Source organism: Elephantulus edwardii, unplaced genomic scaffold, assembly GCF_000299155.1.
Source record: "Elephantulus edwardii isolate Elephantulus edwardi_28Jun2011 unplaced genomic scaffold, EleEdw1.0 scaffold00019, whole genome shotgun sequence".
Lineage (NCBI taxonomy): Eukaryota > Metazoa > Chordata > Mammalia > Macroscelidea > Macroscelididae > Elephantulus > Elephantulus edwardii.
The window spans coordinates 12,239,039-12,256,076 of record NW_006399769.1 but is presented as its reverse complement, the minus strand read 5'-3'; positions in this window follow the sequence as shown (position 1 = coordinate 12,256,076).

The window sequence follows — 17,038 nt, the reverse complement described above, 5'->3', positions numbered from 1 at the left end:
TGATGATAAGAAAGTTTCAAAACACTCGTAAACCAAATTTTATCAGAAGTTCATGGGTGGGGTGGAAAGGGTTGGAATAGGATGGATAAATGTGTTGGCAGATATTTTATTGTTTTAAAGAATTAAAGAAACTTTTTTTATGCTGAACTTAATTTCCAGTCTGACACTTAGAATCCTTTTCCTAAAACTTAGTTAATTCTTCAAAAGAGGACAATGACCATAGTAAAATAATCTTGCTAGTTTATTTAGACCATTGTTTGACTTTAAGGCTACCTTTAGAAATCTGTACTTTCACAGTTTGAAAGATCACTCAAGAGAAATGGTTTAATATTAAAAACTAAAAAGTGAACTGGGGGAGGGGGAAGGGAGGACTAGGGAGTAGAATGTGCAACAATGAATGGAAGAACACTTAATTCCTCTGTAAATGTTTGTTAAAATCACAATTAAAATAAAATTTTATTTAAAGGAAAATAAAAACAGCTTATGTGAGAACTCAATTGCCACAAAAAAGCTAGAATTTTGGGAGAAATAGTTTCTCCTTTCTTTTCAGCAAGTTAAAGTCCCTTATAAGCTCTACAGCATCACACCTGAATTTGTGAACACCCAATTCTTGTAAAAATTACCAAATTAAGGGATTTTCTAGCCATTCAGGGTCTGTTTGCTTTATACACCTCAAGAAATTGATTTCAGCGTCTTGCAGACCTAATGAGATAGAATACGGTGGCTATAAAGTTGTCGCCTTTGTGATTTTCTGACCTAAATAGGCTTCCACCCTGCTGCAAAAACCTCAAGTAAGGTATACAGAAACCCCTTGTTCTATTCCCCAGAGTTTTACAGGTTCTTAGCTCCTTCTAATGGCTCTCTGAACTGTTGCCACTAGAAGGCCTCTGGAAATCTCTCCATGTTGTGGCACTACCCAAGTAATTGTTGTACAGTGTTACTGTGTTATCACATCTCTTTTTCTTGATCAGACCAGAATTCCTTTAAATTCATGAAAACATGGATTTACATTTTTTTGTCTCTCCTTTTTTTTTAAGCACACTTTACTTAAATGATTTATTTGTTTATAAAGATAATGCTGCTGTTGTTGTCGTTAGGTGCTGTCGAGTTTAATACGATTCATAGCAACCCCATGAACAAAAGATCTGAACGCTGTTCTGTCCTGCGCCATCCTCACACTTCCTAATACACAGGAGCCCATTGAAACAATCATTATTATTATAGAAATAAAATAGATGTTTATAATTCCATCACATAACTCAATAACTAAATAATAAGTTAACAATATCATTGTTATTATTATCGTAGACCATGGAGTCACAATGGGCTGTAATAACATCATATCTGACGGTCCTTTTAATATGATTTAAAACATAATGTGTAGGAAGCAAATGCTCTTTTCTGTCCATAGGTCACTGAGTCAAGAAGCATCTATCAAAGAACATGAGGGCATGATTCCATGAGCCTATATACTCTTAGAATGGTAGAAAACGTTTCTGTGAATGAGAGGCATGAGAGAAATGTAACTACTTTAGAAGATTTATAAGATTTGTTAAGAACATTAGTCATTATTTAACTCATTGCCTTAGAACCAGAACCAACACATATCTGATTCTCCATTGGGTTTTCAAATTACACAGGAGGAAACTGTCTATCTTTCTCTCATGGAGAAACTTGTGGATTTGAACTATAGAGAGAAACCATCTTAAATTTAACAGTGGAACCTTTGCTCATTATATTTTGTTCTTATCTGTCCTCGATATGCCTGAAATTCATAGCAACGCTATAGCACTGAACCATGCCCTATCCTGAGCCAATCTCACTGTTTTGGATGCACCTCCATTTCCCCAGTTACTGTGTCAGTTCATCTTTTCCAGAGCCTTTCTCTCTGGTGCTGTTCCTCCAACTTTCTAAGCACGATATTCTTCCCAAATGGCTGGCCCCTCCTGGAAACATGCCCAAAATGAGCTTCAAAATCCTTGCCTCCAAGGAGCAACTTCATTTCACCATCTCCAGGACAGACTTGTTCACTCTCTTGGCAGTCCGTGGTATGTTCAATACTCTTCTTCCCCACCACAATTCGTAGTTGTCAATTCTTCTGCCATCCTTAGTCATTGTCCAGCTTTCTGATTCATAGCAAACAATTGCAAAGACCATGGCCTGGAGCAGGCACATCTTAGTCTCTAGACTGACACCATTGCTGTTAAGCACTCCAGAGAGGCCCTTGACTGCAGATTTTCCCAATGCAATTAGTATTTTGATTTCCTGACTGCTGATTCAAAGAGTGTTGATTGCGGACCCAAGCAAGCTTAAATTGTTAACAATTTCAATCTCTTCTCCATCTATCATGGTGTTGCCTATTGGCCCAGTGGTGAAAATCCTTGTCTTACTGATACTGACCCTCAATACATACCAAATACTGCAATCTTTGGCATATAGCAAACACTTTATATCCTCCTCAGTTTCACCAAGCAAGGCTGTGTCATTTACATAATACAGGTTGGTGATGAGTCTTTCTCTAATCCTTATACCACATTCTTCCTCATAAATTCCAGCCTCCGGATGATCTTTACTGCATATAGATTGAAAATTTATGGAGACAGGATGTGTCTCTGATGCACATCATTCCTTATTTTGACTCACGTAATGTTTCCTTACTGTTTTTTGGCAATTGCTTCCTGATCCAGTTATAGGTTTTGTACGAGCACAATTAGATGTTCTGGAGTTCCCATTCTTCTGATGATCAGCCAAAATTTTTTGTTATCACACAAATTCTTTTTTCATAGTCAATGAAATACATGTAGACAATCCTCTAATACTCTCTGCTTTCAGTCAAGATACATCTGATATGATGTTCCTAGTGTATGGCATCTTCTATGATGTATTGCTCCAGACAATTTTACCTTGGCTTATTGTACAGCTATTCTTTTTCTCTGTATACATACAAGAAGAATTTACTTCTCTAAATAATTGAGGGCAAAGTCATGTTTGATCAGCTAGTAGAAAATGGGGAGTAAAAGTCTCCCAGTATTGTGTTTAGAGTTGAAGAGACATTACTTAATTCTGCTTATATTTCTAGATGTTTAAGATATTTACCATAAGAAGAACATATCTCAGATAACCAACTTATCTTTAGCCTTTGTCTCAGGGTAAGACATGAATAACTGGAGGTCCAGTGACAAGAAATGTACAGCATCAAGAAAGAGAATGTTTCCAGAGCATTCATTTCTATTTAAAGGTAGGCCACATCATGAAGCAAGCTAACAACAGAACATGAAATTAGAGACAATAACTGAGCATCTGTCAAATGATTACATACTGTGGGAAAGTATACACATAAGCTTTTCAAGATTCATCGTAAAATAGGTTATGATAATTCATCCAGTTAAGTAATGGGGACAGCATGTCTGATGTTTGGGCAATAGTGTTACATAACAAAAATGCCATTCTGTGTTAGATTAAGGAGGATTAGTGGTAAGGAGTTGGACTACTAACTCAAAGGCATAGTCTTCAGCTGTTCCACAGGATAAAGATGGGCAATCTCCTTCCATGTGATTTACTGTTTCCAAAAACTTGTTGGAGGGTTAACTATGAATTGGTTATGACTCAATGGTACACAACAACAACAACAACAACAATAATGACATGCTACATTTTGAAAGTACAAAAAAAGAGTATGACTTTAGCAAAAAAAAAAAAAAAATCCCAGGAATTGATGGATACAGATTGAGGTGTTTCAGGAAAAAAAATGCCATCTCTTTGTGCTTAACCAACTCTGCAACAAATATAAAAACAGTTACCTGTCCGACTGACTAGTGACCCATTATTATTTACATTTCAACAAAAAGGTAATCCAACAGAGTATGGAAACTATTGAGCAATATAATTAATACCATGCATGAGTTAACATCTTGCTGAACATCCTTAAAACATGATTGAAACAGTACATTGACAGGAAACTACCTAAAACTCAAGATAGGTTCAGAAGGGATATCATTGTTGCTGTAAAATGAATCTTGGCTCAAAACAGAAAATATTAGAAAAAATATTTAATCATATTTTATTGACTCTATAAAAGCATTAGATTGTGTGGATCATAACAAATCATGGATAATATTGAGAAGGATGGAAACTCCAGAACACATAATAGTGTTCATGTGAAATCTATATACAGGCCAAGAAGCAGTTTCATAAGCAAAATAACAGAGTGGTTGGAAATCAGGAAAGTATCAGGATTGTACCCTTTCTTCATTTTTTTAAATTTTATTTTATTAATTTTAATGAACATTAACAGATTTCCATTCATTCATTCTTACTTTTTTCTCTAACCCCCACCCCCACCCCCACCCAGTTTGTGCCTCTCTTCGAAAAGCAAAAGGTAAACTTCTTCACTGGTATACAATCACCCCCGTCCCCCACCCCACACCCTTGAATGCACTCAACTATGCAATTTTAATTCTGGATTCCTGTGATAACCGTATTACCCTATCTTATATCACTTTTAAACTGTTCTCATCTGTTTCAATGCAGTATACATAATCTATCCAGTTTTCCTCAGTCTCACCCCAACCCTGATGCTGAGCAAATTATTAGAGATGGTGGACTAAATGAAGAAAAATGTGGCATCAGGATTGCAGGATATCATCAACAACTGATCTTATGCATATAAAACAATCTGCCTTGCAGAAACTGAGGAAGACATGCCTCACTTGCTGCAGAGGATCAAAGCCGTCAGTATAGATTACATTTTAATATAAACAAAACACAAATATTCTCACCACTGGACTAAAATGAAACATTATGATAGATGGATAAAGATGGAAGTTGTCAACAATTTCATTTTACTTGGATCTGAAAGTCAAGAAACTTTAAAAAAATGTGTTGCATTGGGTAAAATTATTGTCAATGATCTCTCCAAAATTCTAAATATCAAGGATATCAGTATAAAGATTAAGGTGACCCTAATCCAATTTTCAATTTTCAATTATTTTCAATTGCATCTGAAAACTGAACAACGAATAAGGATGATCAAAGAAGAATCTATGACTTTGAATTGTGGTATTACAAAAGAATATTTAATAAATCATGTTGTTGTTGTTATGTGCCTCTGAGTTGACAACAACTAATAGCGACCCTATGCACAATAGCTCTGAACCCTGCTCTATCCTGAGTCAATCTCTTTCTCTGACACACCTATCCTCATTATCTCAGGTATTGTGCAATCTATCTCAACCAGGGTCTTCTCTCCTGTGGTTTTTCTTCACCCTTCCAACCGTTATATTCTTCTCCAAAGACTGGTCCCTCTTGGCTACATGTCAAAAGTATGTGAAAAGGAATCTCAAAATCCTTGTCTTCAAGAAGCGGCTTGGTTTTGTCCACTCGAGGACAGACTTGTTAGTTCTCTTGCCTATCCATGGTGTGTTCAGTACTCTTCTCTAGCACCACAATACAGCAACATTAAGTCTTCCTCTGTCATTCTTGGTCATTGTCCAGCTTTCTGATGCATATCCAGTAATTGTGAAGATCTTTGCCTGGATCAGTTGCACCTTAGTCTCTAGACTAACATCCTTGCTCTTCAGCACTCTGGAGAGGTATCTGACAGAAGATTTTCCTAATGCAATTCATCTTTTGTTATCCTGATTGCGTGTGTTAAGAATGTTGATTATAGAACTGTTGTTGTTGTTAAGAGCCATCAAGTCATAGGTGACTCATAGCATGACTTTCATCCTCTCTCCAGGTTCATAGGGTTTCCAGAGGCAAGCTATTTATGGAAGTGGATGCCACTCCTGCTTCCAAGCTTATTTTAATCGGGGAGCCCCGCCCAACACTGTCCATCATGGGTAACCATTATCACATTTGACACATCAGTGTCACAGTTTTCAGCTTCACAGCAACCACAAGATCTCTGTGCAGCAAATGGACACCACATCAGGGCTATATGACCTAGAAGAATGTTTGACCAAAAACCATTAAATAGGCCTGAGAGCCGTGAATTAGAGTCACCCACCTTTGATTCGGTAGCATCACTTTTGGTCCCCTAGGCCAACTGGTCTCCCTCCATGTTGTTAAGTGCTGTCAAGTTGTAGGCGACTCATAGCGACACTATGAACTAAAGTCCTTGACAAGCTGAAATTATTGACAATCTCAACTTCTTCTCCATCAATCATAATGCTGCCCAGTGGTGAGAATATTCATTTTCTTGATGTTTAACTTCAATCCATATTGCAAACTACATCCCTTGACCCTAAGCAATGAATGCTTCAGGTCCTCTTTAGTTTTAGCAAGTAAGATAGTATCATCTGCATAATACAGGTTGTTGATGAGTCTTTCTCAAATCTTAATGCCACATTCCTTCTTATAAAGTCCAACTTCTTGAATGATCTGTGCTGGTTATATATTTTAAAAGTTCCTTTTCTGAATTTGAACCATGCAGTGTTTCCTTGCTCTGTTCTGACAACTGTCTTCTGGTCCAAGTACAGGTTTTTCATTAACACAGTCAGTAGTTCCAGGATTCTCATTCTTCTCAGGATAAGGCACAAAGTCAAACACCTTTACAAAGTCAATAAAACATATACATTTCTTCAGTACTCTCCACTTTTGGCTAAGATTTGGCAATGATGTCCCTAGTGCCATGATCTTGTCTAGCCCAGCTTGTATTTCTGATAGTTCCCTGGCAATGTAATGTTTCAGTTTCTTTTGCATAATATTCAGCAAGATTGTGCTTGCTTTTGACATTAATTATATTATTCTGTGATTTTCACACTCTGTTAGATTGACCCTTTTTTTGGAATAGGAATAAATATGGACCTCTCCCAATCTTTGGAGTAGGTGGTTGTCCTGCAGATTTCTTAACACATTCTGGTGAGCATTTCCAGGGCTGCATCTGTTTACTGAAATATGTCAATTGGTATTTCATCAGTTCCTGGGGCTTTCTTTCCCTCCCCAATTCCTACAGAGCAGCTTGGATTTTCTCCTTCATCACCATTACCTCTTGAATGTAAGCTGTTTAATTAAATGCTTCTTTGTTGGCCAGTTCTTTTTGGTCTAATGTCTCTGTATACTTCTTCCATCTTCTTTTAATGCTTCCTGGATCATTCAGTATTTGGTCCATAGCATTCGTAAGTATTGCAAATTGAGGTTTGAATTTGTTCTTCAGTTACGTCAGCTTAAGAAATGCTGACTGAGTTCAACCTTCTGTTTTGTTGTTTTGTTTTGTTTGATGTGTTTTGTGTTTTGTTTTGTTTTTCCTGACTCTGGATCTTTGCCCATTTCATTGTAATAATTTTGTTGTCTTCTCATGCTGCCATTTGAAATCTTCTGTTTAGCTCCTTAACTTTTTTATTTTCTCCCTTTATTTTGGCTTCTTGGTGCTCTTGTGTAATATTAAGAGTCTCTTCTGCCATTCATCTTGTTTTTTTCCCCCTTTCCTCCTTTGTCTTTTTAAAGATCTTTTGCATTCTTAATGGATGATAATCTTGATTTCTTCCCACAGGTCATCTGGACTTAGCTCATTAGTGCTCAAGACCTCAAATCTGTTCCTAAGATGATTTCGGAATTCAAGTGGGATAGAATCAAGGTCAAATTCTGGGTCTTGTGAATTTAATTCCATTTTCTTTACCTTGAGTTTGAACTTGCATATGAATAATTGTTAGTTTGTTCCACAATCAGCACCTGACCTAGTTTTCTAGCTGATATTGAGCTTTTCCAATGATCCTTTGCCATATGTAGTCAATCTGAGTGCTGTGAAGACTAGCAGATGAGATCCATGTATATAGTCATCATTTATGCTTCTTATAAAAAGTATTTGTAGGGACGTGGCTGTGCGGGGCTGTGAAGGGGCGAGGCGGGTAGTGCAGCCCACCTAGGGATGGGCCAGCCTGGCCTGGCGGGACGAGCTAGAGCCAAGGGCTGTGTGCTGGTCAGGCTTGCGGAGCAGGCGGCCCGGAGGCTGAGGGAGAAGTGAGCGCTGAGGAACGAGCGGTGCCAAGGCGGTGGGTGGAGCTGCGAGGGGGGGCGGAGGCTGGGTTGTGGAGAGTGAGCTGAGCTGAGCGGATCCCCTGTCCGGAGCTCAGAGGCAGCGGCGCCTAGAGGCGGCTGAGGCGCTGGAGGGCCTGGATGAGTGCTTGGAGGCGGCCCTGGGGTCCCCTGTGGGCGGGTATGTGTGGGCACCCAGCACGACTCCTCTGGCAGCCTCAAGGAGAACTGAAAGGCACTGGAGATACTCTCGCAGAGCGCCATGATGAACTGGGAAACAGGTATCACTTTCCAGTCTATTGCTTGACACCACCAATCAACATGATAGAAGAGCAACAAAGAAACACTGGACATTCCTGATCCCCCACCCAACTCTGGTTATGAATGTCAGCTCCATTTACGCCTTTCCACCGTCAAAGACCTTAAACTAGTGGTCCAAAGTACAGACACAGTGTTTCACGTGCAGATGCGGTTACACACCGCAGAAGGAGTGGAACCAAGTAGTCAGCCCTGGTTCTTTTCTGGTAGACTTTTTACTGACAAAATGAAGCTGGAAGAGTTGAAGATCCCAAAGGACTATATTGTACAGGTTATATATAGTCAGCCAATCTTTGCAGAACCCAACACCAGTTGAGAACTGAATGGGGCTTGTTGGCTGTTCCTCTGACCCTCCCACTTCTTTTTATGATTGTTAATGTTGTTTCTATGGCCTGAAACTTCTTATCACTGCTCTAAATTCCCGATGAATGAATTTAGTTAGGAGGAATGATCAGAGAAAAATTTCCATCTGTGATGGAAACCAGCAAAAAGCAAGCCTTTGAGATTCATGCAATTACAATTTATTATTTGAGAGGCAGTTAAGAAATAAGATAGACATTTATTTTAAAACAGACAGCGCATTGTAATGGATGTAAAAGGATTTGGATTATAAACAGAATATTGCAACCATGTAAAAGAGCACCTAGCACCTTTTGAATATAAAATTATTTTTTCAATAAGTCAAATCATGCAAGTTCCAGGAATTTTCAATGTTGTTGTTGTTATGTGCCGTCGAGTTGCTTGCGACTCATAGCGACCCTATGTACAACAGCCCTAAACCCTGCTCTATCCTGTGCCAATCGCACTGTCTCTAACACTCCCATCCCTATTACCCCAGTCACTGAATCAATCCACCTCATAGAGGGTGTTCCCCTCCTGTGCTGTCCCTCCACCCTCCCAAGCATGACACCCTTCTCCAAGGACTGGTCCCTCCTTGCAACATGTCCAAAGTATGTCAGATGAAGCTTCAGAATCCTTGCCTCCAAGGAGCAGGCTGGCTTCACCCTCTCCAGGTCAAACCTCTTTGTTTTCCTAGAAGTCTATGATATATTTAATAAACGTCTCCAGCACCATAGTTCAAAGATGTCAATTCTCCTTCGATCATCCCTAGTCATTGTCCTGCTCTGTGATGTATATAGCTAGTGATTGCAAAGACCATGGTATGTATCTGGCGCACCTTAGTCTCCAGACTGACATCTTTGCACTTCAGCACTTTAGAGAGATCTCTAACCACAGACTTTCCCATCACAATACATCTTTTAATTTCCTGGCTGCTGGTGCCAAGAGTGTTGACTGTGGATCCAAGCAAATCAAAACTATGAACAATCTCAATCTCTTCGCCATCCATTATGATGCTTCCAGTCAGCCCAGTGGTGAGAATATTTGTTTCTTTGATCTGATCAAGGAGTGTATAGCAGGAGATAGGTGTTGAAGGGAGTAGGTGGGAATAGAAAGGAATACTGGTGGAGCAGGGAAAGGGGTGGGTCAAGATACTCGTGTCAAGGGCAGGGACAAAACTAAAACTACTGGCTATTTCTACAATTGGGAAAGATCTTTCACCTACATTGTTCTGTAAAATGCTTGTCTGTCAGATACTTTTCTAAATCTGAGCACAGATCAAGACAGACTAGGAAGAAGGATTGGCCATCCACTTCTGAAATAACAAGGCTTTGAATTCACTATGTACAACAGAACACACTTGTACTAGTAGATAGGGCAAGATATATGGAACTTTCAAGTATGGAAATACTAAGGAGGAAGAACATTGTAAGCAGACACTAGTGGTTGCAACATGGGATGTGAGAATTATGAATGTGGGCAAGTTGGATATTGTTAAGGAAGAAATGGAAAGTATAAATATCGACATACTAGGTATTGACATGATGGAATGGACTGGCATAGGACATTTTGAATCAGATGATCTTATAATCTATTATGCTGGAGATGAAAAGGTGAGAAAAAATGAGGTTACTATCATAGTTAAAAAAGTAATTTCTAGATGTGTCTTCAAATATAATATGTTGATTGACAGGATAATATCCATATACATACAAGGAAGTCTAGTGAATACCACTATCATTCAAATATATGCACCAACAACCAGAGACAAAGAAGAGGAAATAGATGTTTTCTACCAACTTTTGCAGTCAGAGATCAGTTGATTAAAGGAGTAGAGATTGGCAAGTTGTGTTTCAGTATCACTTTTCTATCCCCCTTTGTTGAGCTCCTTATTTACAGTCACACTAAACTCTGGTACCTTCCATCCTATTGATGGCAGCCACCTTCTGGAACACTAGGCAATAATGTGGTTAGTGCAGTCAGATCTCTGATTTTCAGCTAATACTCAGCTCAGAAATCTCTTGTCCTTTTGTTTCATGTGTGTTTTGAAATGTCTATATAACAAAGCTGTTTCCATTTCCAGGTTTAGGAGATCACTACAACATAACACCTTCATTAATCAACCTACTCTCTGCCCCTAAAACATAAAGTTCCTGGTTCAGAAACTCAATGAATCAAGTATAGCTGCCCCCACTGTAGAATAATAAAATAATATGTCTTCTCTCCCAGTTTGTAGGAAAAGTGTAAGGAAATCCCATTCTATCTATGCCTGAGAGAATTGTGCCTATTTTCAGTCTGTTAAAATGTCAACCCATCATTTATAAGTATAAAAGGTTTACTGAGGTCACATAAACATCAACAGCAAGACCAAATGATGAAACATTGCTTTATACCTCAGTGCTTTTCCACTCACTGTTGCCTCTGGTCATGGTGGATGACAGATTTCTTCCCTCATCTTTCCTAGGAGAGGTAAATTAAGAATTACTAGCAAATTGGATTAAAGGACTGAGAAACTCTGAGAGATATCCTGATTCTTTTAAGCGGCTAAGAATTTTGCTTAAATTGGAGTACCAAAAAAAAAAAAAAAAAAAAGTTGGTTCCCTACTTGAGAGGGCGTTGACAAGAGCCTGCTGCCCTGGAGAGTCCTTGCGATGGAAGAGTAGAGGCAAGAAGGTACCTCGTTGGACAGTTATTAACACTTCACACCTATTTGGATGTGAAGCACCATTAGTAATTTTAATGACAAAAGAAAATTGCTAATTAGTTTAAATATGATGTTGAAAATGCTATTAAATTTCTTATAGCTTAATTAGATTATAACTATAATGGTCATTTATCATGTTTCTAAGAGCTTGAACTACTTTCCTTTTTCTTATGCAATAGTTTTTAAGATTTTGGGCATATCTGACTTACGGTTATTGATGATTGAATCTGAATGCAAAGGAAGTCAGCGTATTCCTTCCTGAAGAGAATGTGTGTGGAGGTGAAGGAGGAAGAACATCTGCTTCAGTCATCACAAAGGTTCTTTTGTTTTCTGTGTGCCACATTGAACAGCAACATCTCAGTTTATTAACTGGAAGAATTATGTTCAAACTTATTTTTCTCAAGTAAGTTTGCTATTGTCATCAGTCATCTATAGTTGGTAAAGGGTCCTTTTTGTTTGTTGAAGATTTGAGTTGTCTTAAGAGTTTATTTTATTTTAAAGGAACATCTACTTTAAATAATATGTTCTCCAGGCATGTTTAACTAAGCTGGGTGAGAAAACCATGGTGTTGTTTAATTATAAATAGATAGATGTAAGATTTGACCAATACTTGATGTGTATAATTTTAGTATGTAGGGATTTTGGTGCTTTTTTAAGAGGAAAAAACCCATATATGTTCAATTAAAAAAATATTTGCATGATTTTTAAAGAATCTTCAGCCAGATTTTACTTGCATGTTAGATTAATGATAATGTTCTGGAAAATCTCCACATAATGTTGGTTATTATTGTTGTTGTGTGATGTTGAATCAAAACTGACTTATAGTTGACTACTAGCAGATTTTCAGAGGCAGTAAGTCACATGGGAGTTGATTGTCCATCTTTTTTACCATGGAGCAGCTATTGGATTTGAACAGTGTGCCTTTGGGTTGGCAACCTCCTAGAATTCACTATAGACCTGTTCTCTGGGTTTTAATTGAAGGACATCATGCTTCGAAAGACGAGGTGATGCTGAAAGAGAGGAAGATACTCAGCCATGTCAATTGTCACAGTGCTTCTGTGGCAATGGAATTTAGTGTGTCCGAAATTGTACAGTTTGCACAGGATAGGGCAGGGTACAGATCTAGCATTCATAGGGTCACTTTGAATCATATTCAACTTAACAGCACATAAAAACAAGTGCAATCTTTACAGAAGTAGATTGTAATACCCTCCTCTACCAGAGCTGGGTAGGTTCAAACTGTCAACTTTTTGATTAGCAGACAATTCCTTACTTTTTTGTGTCACTAGTGATCCTTAATCTAACACATAATTGTTAAGTTTTGTGAGTTAACGACAGCTCATAAAACATCTGTGAACAACAGATCATAACCTTGACCTGTTCCGTACCATTCACACAATCTCTATCATGCTAATCTACTGAGGCAGTTACTGTGCCAATCCATCTTATTGAAGATGATCATCTCTTTGTTGACTCCTCTACCTTTCTCAACAGGATGTCTCTTTATAAGAAGTAGTTCCTCCTGAAAATAGTCATAAAGTAAGTGAGAGGAAGCTTCACAGTTCTTGTTTCTAATGAATGCTCTGTGTGTACTTCCCTCAAGACAGATTTATCTGTAATTTTCACAGTTCATGACAACAGGCACACAAAGGCAACACAAGGCACACACCTGCAGCAGGAGGTATGAGTCTTGCTGCTGGTCAACAGAGATATGAGTGAAGAAAGCAGCAGAGCTTCAGTGGCTATACAAGAGATGACTGGAATAGTCTGAGCAATCAGAGTTGTAGTGGGTAGTATTTGAATAAGGGAGTGGAGCTGTGCTGCTGGCAACATCCAGAAAGAGTGGAGAAGTGGCAACAGGAGAGATCAGCATCACAGAAGTGACTGGAGGCCTGAGTCACCATATCTAGAGTTGGATAGGAAGATGAAGGAGGAGAATACTGACAAGGCAAGGGGGTGGAAGTGGAGGAACAGAAGTGGATGCTGGAGAAAGTGGATTCTTGCAGAGTAGGGCTTGGGCAGAACCAAATTGGGGGGGGGCGGGAGAGAGAGAGAGAGTTGTGGAGGGTCTCATGGATAGTTAAAAGGACCACTTCCCGATCCATCTTGAAATACAATGTTGTGGGTGACATGATAATGTCTATATGCATACAAAGAACACTTGTCAATACCACCATAATTCAAATATATGCACAACAATCAAACCAAAGAGGAGGAAATAGAGGATTACTACCAACTTTTGCGTCAGAAATCAATCAAACATGCCACCAGGATGCACTAATAAATAATAGTGAGTGACTAGAGCAAAAGTTGGAAATGGAGAAGAGGGATCACTAGTTGGAAAACATTGGCTTGGTGATAGAAACAAGACTCTAGATAATATGATAGAATTTTCTACAGTTCATGATTTATTCATTCAGCGTTTGGAAAGGTTGAGGGTTGGCAAAAGACAAGACATCCCTAACCAGATAGATTGACTGCTGCAAGGAACAGTCACTCATTCAGTATGTCATAAATAGTATAAAGGTACAGAATAGGACAGGGTTCAGATCTGTTGTTCATAGGGTCACTATCAGCTGTACTTTGACAGAACCTAACAATGAAAACAACAATTACAACAATATATTATTTTAGTCTAACAGTAAATTGAGTTTCCAAATCACTCACTCTTAGGTCTTAATGCTATTAAAAAGGTAAAATTCATATATTTATTATAGGAAAATGTGAATAGGTGTGGCTTAATGTAGAAGAGACACTAATTTTAATTCCTTTGGCTGTAGCAAACCTTGACTCCAGCTGTTTCTGTCATTTTACTTTTTATTTTGCATTTGGGGACTATGCATACATTTAATGATGTTTTCTCCAAGCTTTGTTCAGTAGCCATTGCGAGCATGGGATTTTAATGAAGTACAATAGAGAACCTTCAAGAAGTAAGACCAGAGAAGTTCCTGCACTAATATCTGTCCTTGACATTTATACGATCTATTTTCTGATATTTTATGTGAAGGCAGTGTTATTTTTCTCCTTTACAAACTTTAAAAACTCATATGACAATTCGAATAAAAGGGCTTTGGTTTATTTATTTTTTTATTCTTTAAGAGTACCCCAGGAATTAGATGGACTATTACTTTGTCCATGGTTAAGGTCTTGTTGGCCTATGATCAATGCTATTTAATTTAATTAGTATTCATAGTATTACTTGTTTGAAACCCTGGAGAAAATAAAGTCTAAAATCTTACAAGCTCATATATTATGGAGACAGTCTACTCTTTTCCACTTATTGATCAGAGGTGGTACAAAACCTAGACTTTGTAGCTATTTCTAGAAATAAATACAAATGTAAGCCAACATTTAATATTGCCAATACTGCCATTCTAAAAAAAATTATTTAGCATCAATCATGCCTAAAAGTAGCTTTGTAGAGGATTCATAATACAATGTGATGTAAATTTCTACAGTTCATTTCTTTTTTCTGTTATCAAAATGTTTCTATTCAATGCAGGAATACTTCTCAACACTCTTTTATTACAAAATGGAAATGAAAATAAGGAGGGACTGCAGATTTTTCCCTACGCTCCATCAGGAAAAGCAGAAACATTCATTGTCTGCATGTTGATTATTTTTTCCCATGTCACACACTGTTTAATTAAGTATTGCTTTAGTCTCATAAGTTATCATTTCAAATAACACATTGGCTCATGTTAAGGAAATGATTCATCTCCTAATGTATTTGAAACTATGATTTTCTAGACTATTTTAGACACTAGATTATAATTTTTATTATGCAAACTATCTTTAGAGGCTAAAATTAATGTCGATAAGAAGCTTATGCAACAAGAAAAATGAATGCAGGGCAAAGCTAAGCAAAAATAAACCCCTCCTTCCTTCCTCTTTTGCACTCAATGAGACTGCACATTTGACATCCTTATATACTCCCAGACACATCAAGTACTTGACATCAACAACTTTTGTGTTAGAAAAAAGGAAGAAGACGAAGGAAAAACTACTCTGATTAAGAACATAAAGGCTTTCAATTTCCTTTTTCTCCTAATCTTTCTATGAGTTTCCTTTTTTCACTATTTATTTTATTTTAATTTTTATTGTGCATGTGTACCATCAAATTAGATATGACTGGTAAAGGAGAAAATTGTCCCTCCTTCTCCAGCAGAGCATATGTTGGATTTGAACCACTGCCTCTGGGATTACAGTACAGCTTCTTGCCACTAGGCCACCAGAGCTTGCCTCTATTAATTTTCTTACATGCTATAGGAATTGTTTATCTTTACAGTAATAAAACGAGATGTAATTTTTAAAGTTAATTTTCAATAAAAATGTTTGGCAAGTTTAGTAACTCACAGCCTCAGGTCCGTAAGAGAAAGAAAAAGTAATGATTAATGTCAGTAAATTGAAGGAGATAGGATGACAACTTACTAAATTCAATCAATTGATATTTTTAGTCTATGAAACTCAAAAGACATATATATCTGTATCTATACAGACTTGTCCTTGGAGAGGGATATCATGTTTGGGAGAGTGGAGGGACAGCACAGGAGATGAAGACCCTTGATGAGATGGATCAATTCTGTGAGTGGAGTGGTGAAAATGAATGTGTTGGAGACAGCGAGGTTGGTATAGGATAGAACAGCATTTAGGGTTTTTGTACACAGGATCACTATGAGTCGCAAACGACTCGATGGCACATAACAACAAATATATATAATTCATATTGTCTTTTGTTGTTGTTAAGTGCCATCGTCAAGTCCATAACATCGTCGAGTAGGTAACTCACAGAGACCCTATGAACCAAAGTCCTCAACACTTGTATGACTTTCGTCCTTCCTCCAGGTTCATAGGGTTTGCGGAGGCAAGCTGTTATGGAAGTGGATGCCACTCCTGCTTCCAAGCTTAGTTTAATCTTAGTTTAATCGGGGAGCTCCACCAAACACTGTCCCCCATGGGTAACCATTAATGCATTTGACACCTTGGTGTCACAGTGTTCAGCTTCACAGCAACCACAAGTTACCTCTGTATGACAAGTGGACACACCAGGGTGATACGACCTTGAAGAATGTTTGACCAAAAATAATTAAAAGCAGGCTTGAGGGCCTCAGGCCTGAGGGCCCTACTGCATTTGACCATTCTGGCACGCCCAAATGCTTGCAAACTCTGGGCCAGAGATCCCCAAGTCATCTGGCAAGTGCACTCTGCTGACACACACATGGGGCAAAAAGAAAGCCACAAGCGCTCTGAGAGTTCCATACTTGCCTGTATTCAAGATGCAAGAGGCCACAGCCATCTAACACTGAGATTCACGAGACACTGGAGCTCATCCTGCAGATGTGGTCAGACATTTCATAATTTATATTACATGTATACGTTTCTATCTATATAGTGTATATAAATATATATAATAGGAAGCATAGGGACATAATTATACAAACTTCCTAGCCATCACCCAACACCTTGAGAGTATGAGTTCCTAAGCCTGAAAGCTCAGAATTTTGTTTTAGGGTCATCAAGGTCAATTGGCATAATCCACAGTGATAGTATTTTATATCTTACTGAGGCTCAATGTCAAGAAGACAAAGATTCTCACCACTGGACCAATTAGCACCATCAGGATGGATGACGAAGAGATTGAGATTGTTCACAGCTTCAGTTTGCTCAGCTCCACAGTCAACACTCTTGGCACCAGCAGTCAGG